This window comes from Rhinatrema bivittatum, chromosome 5 (assembly GCF_901001135.1).
Source record: "Rhinatrema bivittatum chromosome 5, aRhiBiv1.1, whole genome shotgun sequence".
NCBI lineage: Eukaryota > Metazoa > Chordata > Amphibia > Gymnophiona > Rhinatrematidae > Rhinatrema > Rhinatrema bivittatum.
Window position 1 is genome coordinate 189682973 of NC_042619.1, and position 19773 is coordinate 189702745.

Sequence of the window (19773 nt, forward strand, 5' to 3'; positions counted from 1 at the left end):
TCTGGTTAAATCAAGCCTCACTGTTTTAATTGTCGGGACTTGTAAATTTTTTATTTTAGGTGTGAAGGTGATATGAAGATTGGTAAATACACAAGATGGAACATAACCATACAGCTCACGGTTTATGAATAATTGTCAAAATTTTGTATTGAATTTGTTGCCGTACAGAAAGCCAGTGCAAAGTATTAAGAGTTGAGGTAATATGGTCTCTGATTTTTTTTATTAACAAGAAGATAAGCAGAGGTGTTTGGTAACCTCTATCTGTCTATCTATGGACTCTATTTATTAATCTGTGATGTGCAGTAACATGCAGTAATGTGCATTATATAATTAGGCATCCATTATTGCAATGGAACCTACTCTCTAATGAAGCACTATTGCAAGTGTTACCACATATTGCACATTAATAAATAGACTTCTGTATATGTTTGCGTTTATCTCTCTATATATTTTTATGAATATAGGTAGAGATAAATAATATATATAGATTTAAATATCAATATACAGAGAGAGAGAAAAAAAACAACTTCTGAACAGTACACTTAATAACTGGATGATTCCTATGTGCACTTTGGCAAAAAAGAAGAAATCAGAGAAATGGGAAGCTACTGGAGTTTTCATCTACCCTCTTTCCATGGCAGATAATTTATTTACTCTACTATTAAAGCCTCAGCCCCAAGACCCCACCCTATGTATCCATTCCATCACAAATGTCAACACTATTTTGTACCCTTTAACATAAACAGCATATGCTGAAGGGGCTAAAAGCAAATTCAAGTTCCATATCTCCAGGCCCCAAAGCACCAGAGATAATTAGGCACAGGTGCTTGTAAACCAGACTCCAGAAAAGGGGCATTTTGGAACAAAAGAAAGAATCAGTAATTACATTGGTGATTTCCTGAGCTTGTAAAAATTGTAATAGGGATGTGAATCGTGTCCTCGATCGTCTTAACGATCGATTTCGGCTGGGAGGGGGAGGGAATCGTATTGTTGCCGTTTGGGGGGGGTAAAATATCGTGAAAAATCGTGAAAAATCTAAAAATCTAAAAATCGCAAAACCGGCACATTAAAACCCCCTAAAACCCACCCCCGACCCTTTAAATTAAATCCCCCACCCTCCCGAACCCCCCCCCAAATGAGTTAAATAACCTGCGGGTCCAGCGGCGGTCCGGAACGGCAGCGGTCCGGAACGGGCTCCTGCTCCTGAATCTTGTTGTCTTCAGCCGGCGCCATTTTCCAAAATGGCGCCGAAAAATGGCGGCGGCCATAGACGAACACGATTGGACGGCAGGAGGTCCTTCCGGACCCCCGCTGGACTTTTGGCAAGTCTCGTGGGGGTCAGGAGGCCCCCCACAAGCTGGCCAAAAGTTCCTGGAGGTCCAGCGGGGGTCAGGGAGCGATTTCCCGCCACAAATCGTTTTCGTACGGAAAATGGCGCCGGCAGGAGATCGACTGCAGGAGGTCGTTCAGCGAGGGTTCCGGCGCCTCGCTGAACAACCTCCTGCAGTCGATCTCCTGCCGGCGCCATTTTCCGTACGAAAACGATTTGCGGCGGGAAATCGCTCCCTGACCCCCGCTGGACCTCCAGGAACTTTTGGCCAGCTTGTGGGGGGCCTCCTGACCCCCACGAGACTTGCCAAAAGTCCAGCGGGGGTCCGGAAGGACCTCCTGCCGTCCAATCGTGTTTGTCTATGGCCGCCGCCATTTTTCGGCGCCATTTTGGAAAATGGCGCCGGCTGAAGACAACAAGATTCAGGAGCAGGAGCCCGTTCCGGACCGCTGCCGTTCCGGACCGCCGCTGGACCCGCAGGTTATTTAAGTCATTTGTGGGGGGTTCGGGAGGGTGGGGGATTTAATTTAAAGGGTCGGGGGTGGGTTTTAGGGGGTTTTAGTGTGCCGGCTCACGATTCTAACGATTTATAACGATAAATCGTTAGAATCTCTATTGTATTGTGTTCCATAACGGTTTAAGACGATATTAAAATAATCGGACGATAATTTTAATCGTCCTAAAATGATTCACATCCCTAAATTGTAATGCTAACTTCCACAGGAAGAAGGAGACAAAAACCCAAGTTGCAAATTGCTGATAAATCACTTCTACCAACCAAAATTATCCCCCCCAAAACATTAGCATTTTAATGCCTGAATTATTGAGAAAAACATGAAAAAGATAGTGCACCTATAATCAAAGCTTGTTCAGCACTATTTAGCCAGATAAACTGGATTTATGTAGGTTAACCACATAAGTTGTAGAAAGGCAATGGATGGATTGGGGTGGATTGATTTAGCTGTACAACCTATGTGACTAACTGCCATTATTCAGACTTAGCCGTATAAGTTTTATGGCTAAGTTAGGAGCATGCCATAGAGCAGGTCTAACCTTAGCCTGTTAGACTTATCCAGCTAAGCACTTAGTTATATGTGTATATTCAGTGGCATAGCCAAGCTGTTGAATTATACATTGTAACTTAGCTAGGTAAGTTGTAAGCAGCTAAGGGGGTTATTCACTAAAGCTGTATCGTGTGCGTTAGGGCCCTAACGCACACGATAAGTCCATATCGCATGCAAAAAGGGGGAGGGGAGGAGTTGGGGTGGGGAGGGGAGGAGTCGGGGCAGAGACAGGGAGGAGTCAGTGGTGTCTTTGCTGCCGGCGATAATGTTACCAACGTTATCATCGGCAGTTGTGCGCCGAATAGCACCACCTTCCACAGTAACACTATTCGGTGTGAAAGCCGGCAGCAAAGATACCGCAGTGGTGCGAAGGCTGTGGACTTTTGCAGGCCCACCCGTTTTCACTGGATTCATCATTCTGCGATGAATGATGAATCCAGGCCTAAGTTACTTAACCGGCCAGTTTTGAACATTGACCACAATGTTCTTCGTGATCCTAATTGCCACTCAAGAGATTATAGGCCCTGAAGCAGCCCTTCATTTCCATTAGCAAATTACCCTGAAATTCATACTTCCAGCAGCATATGAATATAAATTAAGATCACTACTGGACAGTGTAGTGGTCTTCTGTAAAGAAACCCCCATTTTACACAAACGATAGAACTCCCACATCCTTATGTTCTCAAATAAACAATAAATTACCTGTGTAAAATGTTTTTTATGCTGCACTCCAGATGTAGTGATAAACAATTTTAAGAGGCTTGACCCATTGTAATGGGTTTACATATGAAATTAAGGCTGCTATCAAAGATTACATGTAATTCATTTATTTTTTTAAATCTTTTTTTATACTGACATTCATGTAAACATATCATATCGGTTCACATAGAACAGTTGAAATATAATATTAGAAAGAAGGTTAAATTACATAGAATAGAGATGAGCTTCATTTTTTTACTACCGGGTCGTTTTTTGAGTTGGACGCTTTGGGGTAAAGTTCGTTTTTCCTCGGTTAATGTTTTGGAAAAACGACCAAAAACTAAACGGGGAAAAATGAAACCAGCCCAAAAAACGACGCGGGAAAACAAAGCTAAAACAAACCCACCACAAGCATTAAAATTCACTTTAATACATTAAATACAACCCCCCCCCCACCATCCCGATCCCTCCCCAAGACTTATTAACATCCCTGGTGGTCCAGCGAGGTCCCGCGAGAGATTTCTCTCTCCGTGCCGTCTGACTTTCGGGCCTGCCTCGATCAAAATGGCGCTTATAGCCTTTGCCCATACTATGTCACAGGGGCTACCGGTGCCATTGGTCAGCCCCTGTCACATGGCCATTGGCGCCATCTTGTGCTCCTACCATGTGACAGGGGCTGACCAATGGCACCGGTAGCCCCTGTGACATAGTATGGGCAAAGGCTATCGGCACCATTTTGATTACTGGCAGCGATTGTGAGATCGCTCCCGGACCCCCACTGGACCCCCAGGGACTTTTTGCCAGCTTGGGGGGGGGCCTCCTGACCCCCCCCCAAGACCAAAAGTCCCTGGGGGTCCAGCAGGGGTCCCAGAGCGATCTCCTGCCCTCGGGCCATCGGCTGCCAGTAATCAAAATGGCGCCAATAGCCTTTGCCCATACTATGTCATAGGGGCTACCGGTGCCATTGGTCAGCCCTGTCACATGGTAGGAGCAATGGAGTGCTCTTACCATGTGACATAGTAAGTCAGAGGCTATCGGTGCCATTTTGAGCGAGGCAGGCCAGACGGGACAGAGGGACAAATTGCTCGCAGGACCCCGCTGAACCACCAGGGATGTTAGTAAGTCTTGGTGAGGGATTGGGATGGTGGTGGTGGTGGTGGGGGGGGGGTTGTATTATACTAAATTTTAATGCTTGGGATGGTTTTTTACTTAAAAAAATAAAATGTGCCCCTCTCCCCGTACAAACCCAAAAAACATTTTTTTCTCGTTGAAATTGCCTAATTTGTCATAAACAAATGCACATCTCTACATCGAACAGGGTCATGAAACTAGGATAATGGAAAGCGCAGTAAGAAGGTTGAGTCTAGATACAGATGATAGAGTATTTAACATAAAAATTTAACAGAGTTTAACATAGCATATAACATAGGATTTATGACATTTACAGTTGATATAGCATATAACATAGCGTTTATAACATGTAACATAATTGGCTGTAGGCTATAAGGAGAAAAGTTAATGAGTTAATGGGGGGGGGGGTAAGGAGGAGAAGGGGAGGGGAGGGTGGGGGGGGGGGAGCTTAGGAAACCATGTTATAGTGGTTTCAAAAGTGGCTAGATAGTAGTTAGTATGACATATTTATAACGTACATATTCGCAAAGTGCATTTAAAGTACGTGTTAATGAGGTGACATCATTTAAGGGGCGTCAAACTTGTGGGATAAACATATTTGAGAGGAAGCATTTTTAATACAAAATAACATATTTAATACAAAATAACCTTTGCTGCTCAAGTGAGAGTCACCAATTCATGAAATGGTTTCACCTTCTCGGTAGGTAGCAAGAAGTACTGGCAACTAAATTGAGTTCAACTCCTTAAACGATTAACAAGTAAGATAGAAACATAGAAACATAGAAATGACGGCAGAAGAAGACCAAACGGCCCATCCAGTCTGCCCAGCAAGCTTCACACATTTTTTTCTCATACTTATCTGTTTCTTTTAGCTTTTTGGTTCTATTTCCCTTCCACCCCTGCCATTAATGTAGAGAGCAGTGAAATATCAAGCTTGATTAGTTAGGGGTAGTAGGGGTAGTAACCGCCGCAATAAGCAAGCTACACCCATGCTTATTTGTTTTACCCAGACTATGTTATACAGTCCTTATCGGTTGTTTTTCTTCTCCCCTGCCGTTGAAGCAGAGAGCTATGCTGGATATGCGTGAACTATTAGTTTTACTTCTCCCCTGCCGTTGAAGCAGGGAGCTATGCTGGATATGCGTGAACTATTAGTTTTACTTCTCCCCTGCCGTTGAAGCAGAGAGCTATGCTGGATATGCATGAACTATTAGTTTTACTTCTCCCCTGCCATTGAAGCAGAGAGCTATGCTGGATATGCATGAAGTATCAGTTTTTCTTCTCCCCTGCCGTTGAAGCAGAGAGCTATGCTGGATATGCATGAAGTATTAGTTTTTCTTCTCCCCTGCCGTTGAAGCAGAGCTATGCTCTCATAGGAAAACCTTAGTTTTCCTATGAGTTCTTTGGATACAAAAACACTCACTAAAAAAAACCTATCCAATAATTTGGATCATGTTCTCAAGTACTCTGGAGCCAGAAACAGAAAATTATATTAATAATGATCAATACTGTCCATCATAGCCTATCGGGCAGTAATCAGGGAAACAAAAATACTGGAGGAGTACAGAATCCTTAACCTAATGGTTAATGCAGTAGGCTGTAAAACAGGGAAGGCAGGATTCAAATCCCATTGACATTCCTTCTGACCTTGGGTAAGTCACGTCACCATCCATGGCTTCTGGTGCAAACAGATTGAAAACCCCCCTTGGAATAGGGAAATATCTAAATGCAATCTGCTTATGTTCTTAAGTGTCATGAAAGGAGGAATATATATTTTTAAAAAATTAGTTGAGTATGCATTCCTAAACAAATTAAAACTGAATAAAGGAATACTATCTGTATAAACAGAAAGCAATTGAAAAGCAGATTCAATAATTACTTTGGCCATCAGAGCATTTTGACCAGAGACAAGCCTGCTAGCAGGGAGTAAAGATATAGATCTATCTTTGTGGCTGCCATTGCCTGCATTTCATGTTGTGTGTACCTTTTACAGCACTTTTCAGACTCAGTGATTGTTCTCTGCTTGCATTATGTAACTGTGTGTATGTACAGCAGCTGTTTGCTGCTCCTGCTCTATTTGGAACTGAAAACTACACCCCTTTCACTGACATCACTAGCATAGGAGAGAAGCAGCAAACAAGATAACAGGAACCAGCCTGCTAGCAGTGGATAAGGACTGAGACCTGCCTTTGCAACTGTCCCCTGCACCTCTGACTACACTGCATGTTGTATGTACCTTTAACAACCCTTTCCTGTCTCTATAGTAAGCTAGTGCCTTATTAAATTGCTCCTTTCTCTAAAGTAAATTGAATTACAAAAGAGGTAGTCCCTGGCTACTTTCTTTTGAACTCAGAAAATGCCCAATGGTAACTTGAAGCAGTTTCTTGAAATCTGTCTTCTGTCAGTTACAGAGGAATGCAAATGCCAAATGTTCTTAGAAAGACAATGGGAAAGGTAATTAATGTTGTTTACAGTCAACTGTAAAATGGTTTGATATTCTTGTCTTCCCAGCAGGGGGTTTTCATTGGCTAGAAGCCAGTGCTGTATTATTTGTTAGTCTATGAGGGATACTATTTATTTATTTTTTGATTTAAAACATTTATATACCAAGTTTTCCTATGTTCAGCTTACATAAGAAACAATAATAAAAGAGATATTACCAGAAAAGTGGATATTAGAATTTATTATAATTAATCTTTCTTTTTCAGTCTGTGATATACTGAGTATGCTTGAAATATCATAGCTTGGGTGGGTGAGACCTGCCTGGAGGGATGAGGGGCAGGGGGCTGATTGCTAATAAGCATTCCTAATTAAGTATAAAAGATACTAGATAGAAGGATATAGTCTTGAAAAGAGATTTTAATTGCACCTTCTAGCTTGCTAGCTGCTTACAAACAAAACAAAAAGCAGTTTCAGGTAGCTGAAAGTTTTCTTGTACTCATTTTCTGAAGAAAAGTACTTATTCATAAGAACATAAGAAACACCGTACTGGGTCAGACCAAAGTCCGTCAAACTAGGTGAAAGTGAACACTGTTAGCTTTAATCTGAGTTGGGGGAATTTTCTAAAGACTTTCTGTGAGTTTATTCAGAGTAGAAATGGAATTTTGAAATGGAACTTTCATTCAATTTGGTGAAGGTCACCTGGTCCATGTGGATCATGAATCATGGATCTCCCAAGCATCTGCAATTACATAATAACCTATCTGAACTGCAAAGAAGTTAATCTAAAGGATGCATCCATCATATGAGATTAAACCGAGAATTTATGTTAATATTCTGGCCATAATTTAGAAGGGAATTTTTAACCCGATATTTTAATTTTCTTGAATTGAGCTAAGATATAGGTTGGGGTTGTTGGTTTTCTGTTATAATTAATAAGAAGCTAATTTTATTTTATTTACCTATACAAATAAAGTTTTCTATCACTTTAATGCCATGCACTTCTGTTTCTTATAGAGTATATGAATAATATGTTATGTAAATGTGCATGCACTGATTTTGCTTATGTTACATTCAATAGTAATATTGTGTGATTATTTTATTATCTGTTCCAGCTTCTATTCCCCATTCCTGGGAGAACTTTTAGTTGTATGGCCATGCTACATATGGCCATTCTAAATCATACAGCTGAGAAATGGAGATATGTATGTGATCCTTCCCATGGGTGGGGTTCACACAGTTTATTCTCCCTCATTGCATTGTGTACTATGTGCATTCTTTTTTTTTTTACTTATGCATTTTAGAAACAATACAAATATGCCAATACAGCAAAGCGTGGCCGGGCTTGCGCGCTTTTGAACGCAAATTAGATGCGGGTTTTAGGCACGTAAGACGGACGCACGATTCAGTATATGCTCTAACGCATCCTTAGCACGTGCAGAAATCGATGCGTTACAATTAGCGCCCACCGCATGTAGATGGTATGTTAATGGTATTTAATGACCGGATTAGCTATTCCCCTTGATACAGTAAAAAATGGTTCCAGGGTTGCAGATGTCTCAGGTTGTTGGCTCTCAGGAGACACATCGAACAGATTAAGTGTGACCACTTCCTCTGTGGAAACATGTTGGCTGGGGGAGTCCGTGCTCGACATGGGGAATACAAAATCGTCAGGCGTGGGAATGGATTTGTCGCTAGTAATGTCACCATCATTCACGCAATCTGTGGCGAAAGATAGAGAAAGAGGTTGCAGTTAGAGTTGTCAGTTTACCACTCAGGAACACAAAAGTCAACATCCAATGCAAACAAGATATATGTTTATGCCTACCTCGACTTGCCCCTGTGTCAGCGCCAAACTGTGTGTGCACACCGATGACGACCTCTGATCTCACAGTACTGAGAACCAGCTCCTCCACAGGTGTCAACACAATATTACAAGGTGGCCCTCCGCCGGTCCTCTTTGCTGCCGCGTCAATTTTGGCAGCCTTTTCTTTTACCTCTTTTCTAGTGTCACGCCACTGGTGCTGTACCTGTTTTATGTCCCTGGGCGTGACAGAAAGGGAGCTCACGTCCTGCGCGATCTTCTCCCAAATCTGTTTCTTCATGGAGCAAGAAACCTTGGACTGGAAGAGAACTTTATATTTGTCACAGACAGCAAGGCACAGTAACTCCTTTTCTTCATCTGTGAAACGAGCCTTGTGGGTTCGCTTTTTGGATGGCTGGCAGGAACTTGTGCCTTCCTCCTTTTGATGTTCACCTTACTCTGCCTCGACCTGCGCAGTAGTACGTTTTCCAGCCAAGATAATGCTTGAATGTGAAAAAAAAAGAAGAATCAGGATTAATGAATGGAGAGACAGTATGACGGAAATTGACAGAAGCAGAATTAATGAAAAAAGTATTGTACCAGAAACAAGAGAGGCCCATGGACAGCATCAAGCAACAGCCTGAACTAGTGCCTTCCAGCGGTTGCCGATCTCCAAACTCTACCTCTACCCGTGCAATGGAATGTTTTCCTGGTATGATTGTCTGAATAGGAGAAAAAGAAACGGAGGAAAGGGATCAATGAATGGAGCGATAATCAAGAATAGAATGACCCCGAATGAAGAGGAGCACATGCAGAGCATACAATAAAAATTGAAAATAAACAAAAGAGAAGAGGAGCACATGCATAGCAACATTAAACAGTCAAAATCAACAAAACAGAAGAGGAGCACATGCATAGTATGCAATAAAGACATCCATGGCCACTGCCTTGAGCGACTTGAGCGCCAGGACATGGAAGGTAGGGGGCCTCTGATCATGGATGTTCCCGCCTCATTCCGGATGTCCATGATCAGAGGCCCTGCTGCCTTCCAAAGTCCATGGCTGCTGCCTTGAGCACCTTGAGCACCCGGACATGGAAGGTAGGGGCTTCCGATCATGGACGTTCCCGCCTCTTTCCAGACGTCCATGATCAGAGGCCCTGCTGCCTTCCAACGTCCATGGCCGCTGCCTTGAGCACCTTGAGTGCCTGGACGTGGAAGGTAGGGGCCTCTGATCATGGATGTCCTGGTGCTCAGGGCAGCGGAAAGAACCATTCAATAGTAAGCCCTTACCTGCTGAAAGTGTTGCCGATCTTCCGAAAGATATCCAAAGGTACCGCTGTAGCTTCTCTGTCCTGGCCAGAACCAAATACAAAGGGACTTTTTTACTTGGCGATGTGACTTATATACACGTCCAAGATAGGATTATGAGGCGGCGATGATGTCACAAAGGTGGAACAACGGGATAAGTTTCCAGATCGATGAAAAGTTTGGAATGCAACATTTTGTTATATTTTCAAAATGACATTTCCTGTTCCATAGAAATGACATGTATGGAAGCAGCGCACCCTGGATACTGTATAGGCACTTTATAACGTCCTATACAGTAAAATCGATTGTGAACGCCTACTGCTTGATAGGTGTGCTTTTGGCATTCCTTTGGCGCTGCTTGGATTTGCATCTAATTTGAATACTGAATTGAGCGGATTGTGAACCAAAATGTGTGCGCATCAAATGAGCAGGTGCCGGACACTGCCGCACATTTTTTTGTATGTGTCGGTACTGTATCAGCCTGAAAGTAAGTAAACTTTGTACAGCAACTCTAGAGAAAAAAATTAAGAAAAGAAAAAAATAGAAGAAAAACATAAATTCAAAATCAAGTAACATGATATTCTCCTAAATGCAAACAGTAATCCAAAGGGGGGAAGATTAAAACTATATAAGGGGAAGAATTTAAGTACAATAAATCACATAAGTAAAGGCGGTGAAATATAGCCCCAAATTATTAGTAAAAATCAGCCTAAGAAGGTTCTTGAGTGACTAATCAGGCATTCTTCTTGGCCTCCAGAAAGTCCCGTAGCTTGTCTGGACTAAATAAAATGAAAGTATTAGCATTTATCTTGAGAACACATTTACATATATATCGGAGAAAAAAATTGGCACCAATAGCCAAAGCATCTTGGGCATATTCAAAAAGGTTTTACGCTGCTCGTGAGAATGTTTGGCCAAGTCAGGAAAAATCAATACTAGGCCCCCATGAAAAGAAACATTGAAATGTTGAAAATAATGTTTCATAACTAGACTCAGATCTTGTTGAGAATAGAAGGAAATCAGAAGCATACATCTATCAATCACTTCTTCCAGTGAATTCTCCAGAAAAGCAGTACAGATCTGCCACATTAGGGGAAGTATAAGATTGATCCAGCTTCTGTTTATATGGAAAAAATGTATATTTAGTTAGAGCAGGAACTTTATCAGGTGGGATTTGTAATGTATCCCAAAAATATTTCCTCAATGTAGCAATTAAAAGTTCTCCAGAAATTTTTGGAAAATTGATAAGCCTCAAATTCAAATGTCGAGAATAGTGGAAAAAATGTCGGAAGAGTGGAAAAAATGTTCACAAATCATTGAGGCATTCACAGATTGCAGATTCTGAATATCATTTTCCATCAATTGAATAGATAGAGAGTGTTCCTGTAATATCTGCTGGTGGTCTTGAGCCACAGATTCCAATTTTGATGAGACATTGTCCAAGCACTGAGACTGATCCTGGAAGAACTGTGAAATCCCAAGGTGATTCTAAAGTTACTACTGCTGGTTTGGTAATGGATATGGAGGGACGTCGGCCCCTGTGACATAGTGAGGGCAAAGGCGATCGGCGCCATTTTGAGTCCTGGCATCGGACAGCCGGCGTGCAGGAGGTCACTCCCAGACCCCCGCTCGACTTTTGGCAAGTCTTGTGGGGGTCAGGAGGCCCTCCCAAGCTGGCCAAAAGTCCCTGGGGGTCCAACGGGGGTCCCGGAGCAACCTCCTGCACTCCGGCCGTCCGATGCCAGGACTCAAAATGGCGCCGATAGCCTTTGCCCATACTATGTCACAGGGGCTACCGGTGCCATTGGTCAGCCCCTGTCACATGGTAGGAGCACAAGATGGCGCCAATGGCCATGTGACAGGGGCTGACCAATGGCACCGGTTGCCCCTGTAACACAGGGTATCGGCGCCATGATGAAACCAGCACCGAGGGTGTGAGAGTGCAGGGGATGGCTTCTTGACTCCCCGCTGGACCACCAGGGAGTTTTGGTAAGTCTTGGGGGGGTCAGGAGGGTGGGGGGTTGTAGTTAATTTTAATTTTAGCTGGGACACGAATATAAATCTCCATATGAACGCATCGGGGCGCCATACGTCCGAATGCAACGCATTTTCTCCCCGACGAATCCGAATCACGAATGCAATGTATGGCGTCCCTCTGCACATCCCTAAAGTGTAGTCCCTCTTCTGCTGGCTAGCAGGGCTTAGGGGCTAACCTGGGATTGCTGGTATAACCGCCTACTGTGTGTATTCTTAAAAGCTGTTTCCAGCCTAAACTAAACTGTGTGGGAAATTTGGACAATGTATTTCTCTATTATTGATGATAAGCAGTAGAGATGTGAATCGGATGCCAGAACCATTTCCGGTTTCGTTTTCATAAAACCGCGGGAAATTTTGTATCTCCCATGGTTCGGTATTTTTTTTCGTGGTAAATGTAATCATTTATCAGTTTTACCAAAACTTGACGAATTAGGAAATATTGTACTATTTCCTAATTCATCAAAAAATGAATGCATATCCCTATTAGGCAGTAATTCAAGCTCAGGGTTTGAATTTACAGCCCTGGGAGTTTCAGGCAGTAAACCTGCCATAGAGTTAGAGAGAATGCTGGTTTATCAGGGAGTCCCAGCATTTTTACCCTCTATTCTATTACGATCTAGACACACTTTTGAAGCAATTTGACTGGACCAATTCTAGATGTACCTTAAATTGACACCAACATATAAGTATGCTCAGGTGGCTCACATTGATGGTCCAAGTAACTTTCTTGGCATCTGCACATGGAAGCATTATCTGTCTGGCCTCTGATCCTGACCCAGTTTCCAGTGTCCTTCCCAGTGATCCTGTTCCAATGTTCTTGCCTAGTAATCCTATTCCAGTGGTTCTGTTCTTCTATCTAGTTCCTGTGCTCCTAGCTCCTGTTCAGCCCCTGAGCTCAGTCATTGTGCATTGGACTTGCCTCTTACCTTCCCTCAGGGGCAGCTTCTGAGTCCTGATAGACCTGACAGCTGAGAAAAGCCCAAAGCAGTAGCATGGTATGGATAGAACAGTGCTTAAGATTCAGGAGACTTTATGAAAAGTGTTCTAAGAATTCCTGGTCCAGTCCCCTACCTTTCAATGAGAAGTTGTCCTGCCCAGTTTTTTTGTTTTTGTTGTTGTTTTATAACTATTACACCTTTTCTGAAAAAGATGAACCATCTCAGAAAAAAGTGTTATGGTTTCCTTTACAGTGTTTGTAGCTCTATACTAGAGCATGATCTATGTGGAACCCAGCAGCAAAAGTTGTTGCTTACCTAGGCATATAGAGGGACAAGGAAAACATAGCCATGGTCATGCATGAATCCATGATAGCAGTCAGCTTTACAGAATGGGATCTTAGCAAAGAGAAAAGGCTTTTGTGGCTCCACTCCACACTGTGAAGAAAATAAAAAGATTCCATTTCAGATGGTCCCAGCAGCCTACACATCAATGATTCCAGTTGTATCATCTCTAGTCTCAGTCCATGCACCAGTGATTCCAGCTGTCCCAGCAACCTTAATACTTGCACAAAGATTTTACTCCCGGCTGCTCTTAAAGCCAAAGTCTTCAACTCCAGCAAGTCTTGAACCAGATGACAAGCTACTCCTGCTCCAGCAAGACTAGCACTGCCCATCCAGGCCACTCCAGCTCCAGCAAGTCCAGTACTAGCTGTTCAGGCCACTCTGGCTCTAGCTAGTTCCAGTGTTCCTGTCTGGCTACTTATTTCCAGGGTTTCTGCCTTTCTATCTTGTATCTAGTCCAGTGCTGGCTGTCCAGGCCACTGGCTTCAGCACCAAACGGGCTTCAAAATAACAGATAAAATTTAACATGGACAAGTGCAAAGTGATGCATATAGGAAAAAATAACCCTTGCTGTAGTTACACAATGTTAGAGTTTACCTTAGAAATTACCACCCAGGAAAGAGATCTTGGCATCATAGTGGATAATACATTGAAATTGTCAGCTTAGTGTGCTGTGGCAATCAAAAAAGCAAACAGAATGTTAGGAATTATTAAGAAGGGAATGGCAAATAAAACGATGGATATCAGAATGTCTCTGTATCGCTCCATTGTGAGGCCACATCTTGAATACTGTTTGCAATTCTGGTTGCCACTTCTCAAAAAAGATATAGTTGCACTGGTGAAAGTGCAGAGAAGGGCGACCAAAATTAGAATGTGGCATGGAATGGCTGCCTTGTGAGGAAAGGCTAAGGAAGTTAGAGCTGTTTATTTTGGGGAAGAGATGACTGAGGAGGGAAATGAAAGAAGTCTACAAAATCATGAAAGGACTTGAATAAGTTAATGTAAATTGGTTATTTATGTTCTCAGATAATAGAAGGACTAGGGACCACTCCATCAAGTTAGCAAATAGCTAATTTAAAACAAATCAAATAAAATTATTTTTCTCTCAGTGCATAGTTAAGCTCTGGAATTCCTAGAGGAAAAATTCATAAACTGCTATTAATTAATAAGCAATAGTAGCTTGAGATGTATTTAATGTTTCAGTACTTGCCAGGTACTTGTGACTTGGATTGGCCACTGTTGGAGACAGGATACTGGTCTTGATGGATCCTTGGTCTGACCCAGTATGGCATATCTTATCATCTTATGTTCTTATGTAAATATTTTCACAGCTCCAGCTCTTACACAGTTGACACCAATTTTTTTTTAAGTTTTTTATTTATTGAATTTTACATTTACATTCAAGAAAAACACTTGAGTAGTAATCAAAGAGACATAAATTACACACTTAATTGTAACAGGAAAAGAAAACATTTCTTCAGGAAAAAACATCTTCCATTATAATTTCAAAGAGAAAAATAACAAAGGCAATTATAATAAAACTTTGTGTCTTCCAAGCCCACTATGGGAGGGAACTAACACATCCCCAAGAAATAAGTACAAAGATCAGACTGGCTTTACAGAGTTCATTCACCATTTTGACATAACCTTTGCCAGTTCTTTAGCTCAGTCCTTGGCAATAGGAGAAGAAGATAGAGTAACTGGTAATACAAGCTTATCGGACAAAAATGCTATAAGCTGAGAAGGTAAAAAGAAACTATACGAAGCATTCTGATACTTAATTAAACATTTACAAGGAAATTTTAGGAAAAATAACACTCCTATTTCCAAAAACTTTGGCCTCAATATCAAAAACTGTTTCCTTCTCTTTTGTGTCTGTCTTGCCAAATCCAGATAGATATTTATCTTAAGGTCAAAAAAGGTATCCAGACAATGATAAAAAAAAAAAGAATCTTAATATCTAGTCCTGGTCAGATTAAAATAGAAATTTAACTATAAGTATTGCCAGGGTGATCAATTCTTTCTGGGATGTCTCCAAAAAGTTAGTAAGATTCATTGACGGTAGATCCATAAGGGATATAATATTAAACCCTTTTTGGTCTGAAGAAACTCTTTTTGACTGTGGGATGTAATAAACCCTAGAGATTAGAGGCAGGGTTTGTTCAGGAATCTTAAGAATTTCTAGTAAACATTTTTTCCACATATCCTTAGGAGATGTTGCAGGGTCTTTTGGAAAATTTATAATATGTAGATTTTTCTCTCGTATCTGATTCTCCAGTTGTTCAAGCCTCTTTGTTAAGACTTGATTTCCTTTAGTGATAGAATGCTGGACATCTGTAACTTTCCTAATTTCCAATTTAAGATTAAGATAGACATTTGTATTTGTGGATATCTCACTTTCAGCTAACTTTAAATAATATTCTAATAGACTGAAAGAGGTAACCAAAGGATTTATTTGCTTGGAAATATTTTTATTCAATTCCTGGATTTCGTCCCAAATCGATTCCAAGGTAAATAATGTTGGTCTTACCAATTCAGAAGGCTCAACTCTAAGTTCCAGAACTTTTTTCTCTAATTGCCCCACTGCAGCATTGCTGGCAGAGTCCCCAGGCTTTCCAAAGGCCTCGAGGGGTTCCAAATCTCCTCCCGAAGCCCCACCATCAGGCAACTGCTGAAATTCAATTCCTTCGGCATCCATCGACACATATTCTGGTGATTCCAAAACAGCACTGGTCTCAGCGGGGTTTCCTGGAGCGTTCCATTGCTCTGGGGAAAATGCTGTTTTCAGCTCAGAGAGGCCGTCGGGTTCTACTTCCTCTCGGCGTTCCTCCAGCAAGCCAGCACCCAGTGCAGTTGATCCCCGCAGAACATGGGCGTCCATCAGGCCCAGAATCTGAGCTTCCAAGGTATCAGACACAGCTGCCTGCTCCCTAGCCCTACCGGAGTGCAGCATACTGAGAAAGTAATATGGCCCGAAGTGTGCCCCTCAGCATTGTTTGATCAGTCGGCCATTTTGACCCCGCCCAGTTGACACCAATTCTTACTGTTCCAATTTTTTTGAGGGCCCTCATCCAGTCTGAGTCAGTTCCTTTGAAGACTCTGCAAAATGTGCCAGCAGATTTTAAGATTCTATACAAGGCTGACCCTGCATCTCCAACCCTTACACTGCTGAAGTCAGAACCAGCTATGTCTACAGATCCACTGTCTGCTTTTGTGCCATTGAAGTCCTCGTTAGCTGTTTCATCAGTTCCTGTTCCTGTCCTTGTACTAGTGAAATGTTCTCCATTCCACGTGCTGGACCACAGAGGCAGGCAGAGTTTCAGAGTCTCAATGCACAGATGAGATGATGGTGCAGGGAAGAGGGTTCTATGTTTGTTAGGAATTGGGCATCATTTGGGGGAAGGAGGGGCCTTTTGCAAAAGGATAGGCTCCAGCATAACCAGAGTGGCACTAATTTCAGAAAGCAAATACAGTGGCTTTTAAACTAGATGAAGAGAAATGCTGACAGTCGCTCAAATGTGCATGGTTCAGAATTATGAACCTTTGAAGGATACTAAGAGAAAAGGGAATTAAGGATATTCCAGTAGAAAGGTTGTAATAAATGCTAAAGAATACCAGGTACCTTTAAGTAAATAGCAGACAGAGCAGAAAGATTCTAAATTACTCTGTTTAACTGATATACAGTTTGTTAATACAAACAAAAAACATATCTTGAAATGTCTGTATAAAAATGCTTGAAGTCTAAAAAATAAGATGGAAGATTTAGAGTGCACAGCACCGGATAAAGAAGTTGATATAATTGGCATCTCAGAGACCAGGTGGAAAGACAATAACCAATTGGACACCATGATAACAGGTAAAAATGATATTGAAAAGATAGGATGGATCAAGTTTAATTTATAAATTAAAGAAGACATTGAGTCAAATAGGATAAAATTGCAACTGGAAACAAAATGCAAAATTGAATCTTTATGGAAAGAAATGTGTGGTGAAAGGGGGAATAAAATAGCAGTGGTGGTATATTACCTTCCACCTGGCCAGAATGAACAAACAGACAATAAAATGCAAAAATAAATTAGGAAACTTAATAAAATCAGCAGCACAGTAATAATAAATTACTCTAGTATTGACTGTGTGAATGTCACATCAAGACATGCAAGAGAAGAAAAATTACTAGATGAAATATTTGACAGAAGAGCTTAGTAACACAAAGTCCAGTGGGAGCACTGAGAGGAGAGGATCACCTTGCTGGTGGCTGGAAAAAAATTAGTAAGTACTGCTTGAAGAAATTTTTAAAACTTAAAATTATTGAGGTGAAGTAAACTATTGAATTATAATATTTAGTATGTTCTTGTGTTTTGTTTTAAATAGGTAGCCAGAAATTCAGGCAACAAAAAGAAGTTTGTGATCTTGACCCATTAGTGCCCACTAACTGCTGATAGTGCGCACTAACCTGAAAATCGGGGGCCCCTGGAAAAGAAAAACCTGAACTGTGGGAAAAATGAAATTTCACACAGGGGCCCCAAAAACAAAGCACAAAATGATTTAAAAAAATGATGCATATCTCTAATAGCTAGTTGCTAGTAATAGCAGTGGCTATTTTCTAAGTCAGTGTTACCCCTATATTTAAAAAGGGATCCAGAGGTGATCCGGGAAACTATAGACAGATGAGCCTGAATTCAGTGCCGGGAAAAATTGTGGAAACTGTTATAAAGAATAAAATCACAAAACATTTAGATAATCATGGTTTGATGGGACACAGCCAACATAGATTTACCCAAGAAAAATCTTGCCTCACAAATCTACATTTTTTTGAAGGGGTGAATGAACATGAGGGCAAAGGTGAACTGCTAGATATGATTGGTATATTTGAGTTTCAGAAGGCATTCGACAAAGTTCCACATGGGAGGCTTCTAAGAAAACTGAAAAGTCATGAGATAGGAGGTGATGATTTTTGTGGATTGCAAGTTGGTTAACAGACAGGAAACAGAGAGTAGGATTAAATGGTCAGTTTTCACAATGGAAAAAAGTAAATATTGGAGTGCCTCAGGGACCTATTCTTGGACTGGTACTTTTTAATATATTTATAAATGATCTGGAAAGAGTACAACATGGTGAGACCGTATCTTGAATACTGTGTGCAGTTCTGGTCATCACATCTTAAAAAGGATATAGCTGCACTGGAGAAAGTGCAGAGAAGGGCGACCAAAATGGTAAGGAGCATGGAACGAATGCCTATGAGGAAAGACTAAATAAGTTAAGGCTGTTCAGTTTAGAGAAGAGATGACTGAGGGGGATATGATAGAAGTCTACAAAATCATGAAGGACTTGAACAAGTTAATGTAAATAGTAGGGATGTGCAAAGCCCAAACTTATCGGTTTGGGCTTCGTTTTTGGCCCGCCGCTGGAAATATCGTATTTCCTGTGGTTTGGGCCTTTGAAATTCGCACACTAACCCAAAACTGAATTTTTCCCAAAATTTTTCCCAAAATTTTGGGAATTAAAATTCATTTGGGTTTCGGGCTCCCCGAACCAGGATAAATTAGGCAATTTCATTGGAATTTCCTACTTCATCCTGAACGATAGCATATCCTTTGTAAATAGGTTATTTACTCTCTCAGATAATAGAAGGACCAGGGGGCACTCCATGAAGTTAGCAAGTAGCTCATTTAAAACAAATCTAAGAAAATTATTTTTCACTCGGCGCATAGTTAAGCTCTGGAATTCACTGCCAGAGGATGTGGTTACAGCAGTTAGTGTAACTGGGTTTAAAGATGGTTTGGATAAGTTCCTAGAGGATAAATCCATGAACTGCTATGACAGTAATGAATAAGCAATAGTAGCTTGTGATCTCTCTAATGGTTGGGTACTTGAGATGTACTTGTGACATTGTTTGGCCACTGTTGGAACAGGATACAGGGCTTGATGGACCCTTGGTCTGACCCAGTATGGCATATCTTATGTCCTTTTGTTCTTATGTTATGTACTGCTTTATGGAGCAGATGGTACAAGAATTAACAAGAGAGGAAGCTATTTTAGACCTAATCCTTAGTGGAACACAGGATTTGGTGTGAGAGATAACTGTTTTGGAGCTATTTGGCAATAGTGATCCCTAACTGAGCAAATTTGACTTAATATAGTAACTGGAAGGAGTATACTAAAGAAATCTGTTACAGCATTTAACTTTCAGAAGGGTGACTATGATAAAATGAGGAAAATGGTTAGGGAAAAAAACTTAAAGGAGCAGCTGCAAAAAAGAGTTTACGTAAGGCATGGACATTGTTTAAAATTACCATCTTGGAAACCCAGACCAAATGTATTCCATGCATTATAAAAGATGGAGAGAAGGCTAAATGATTACCGGCATGGATAAAAGATGAGGTGAGAGAGGTGATAATAGCTAAAAGAACACCTTTCAAGAAATGGGAAATGGATCCAAATGAAGAAAACAGGAAATATCATAAACACTGGCAAGTCAAGTGCAAAGCATTGATAAGGAAGGCAAAGGGAGAATTTGAAAAGAAGCTTGCCATAAAGAAGCAAAAACTCATAATAAAAAGTTTTTCAGGTACTTTCAAATTAAAAAGCCTATGATGGAGTCAGTTGGAAGATTAGATGATCAAGGGATAAAAGGGGCATATAGGGATGACTAAATCATAGCAGAGAGACTAAATGAATTT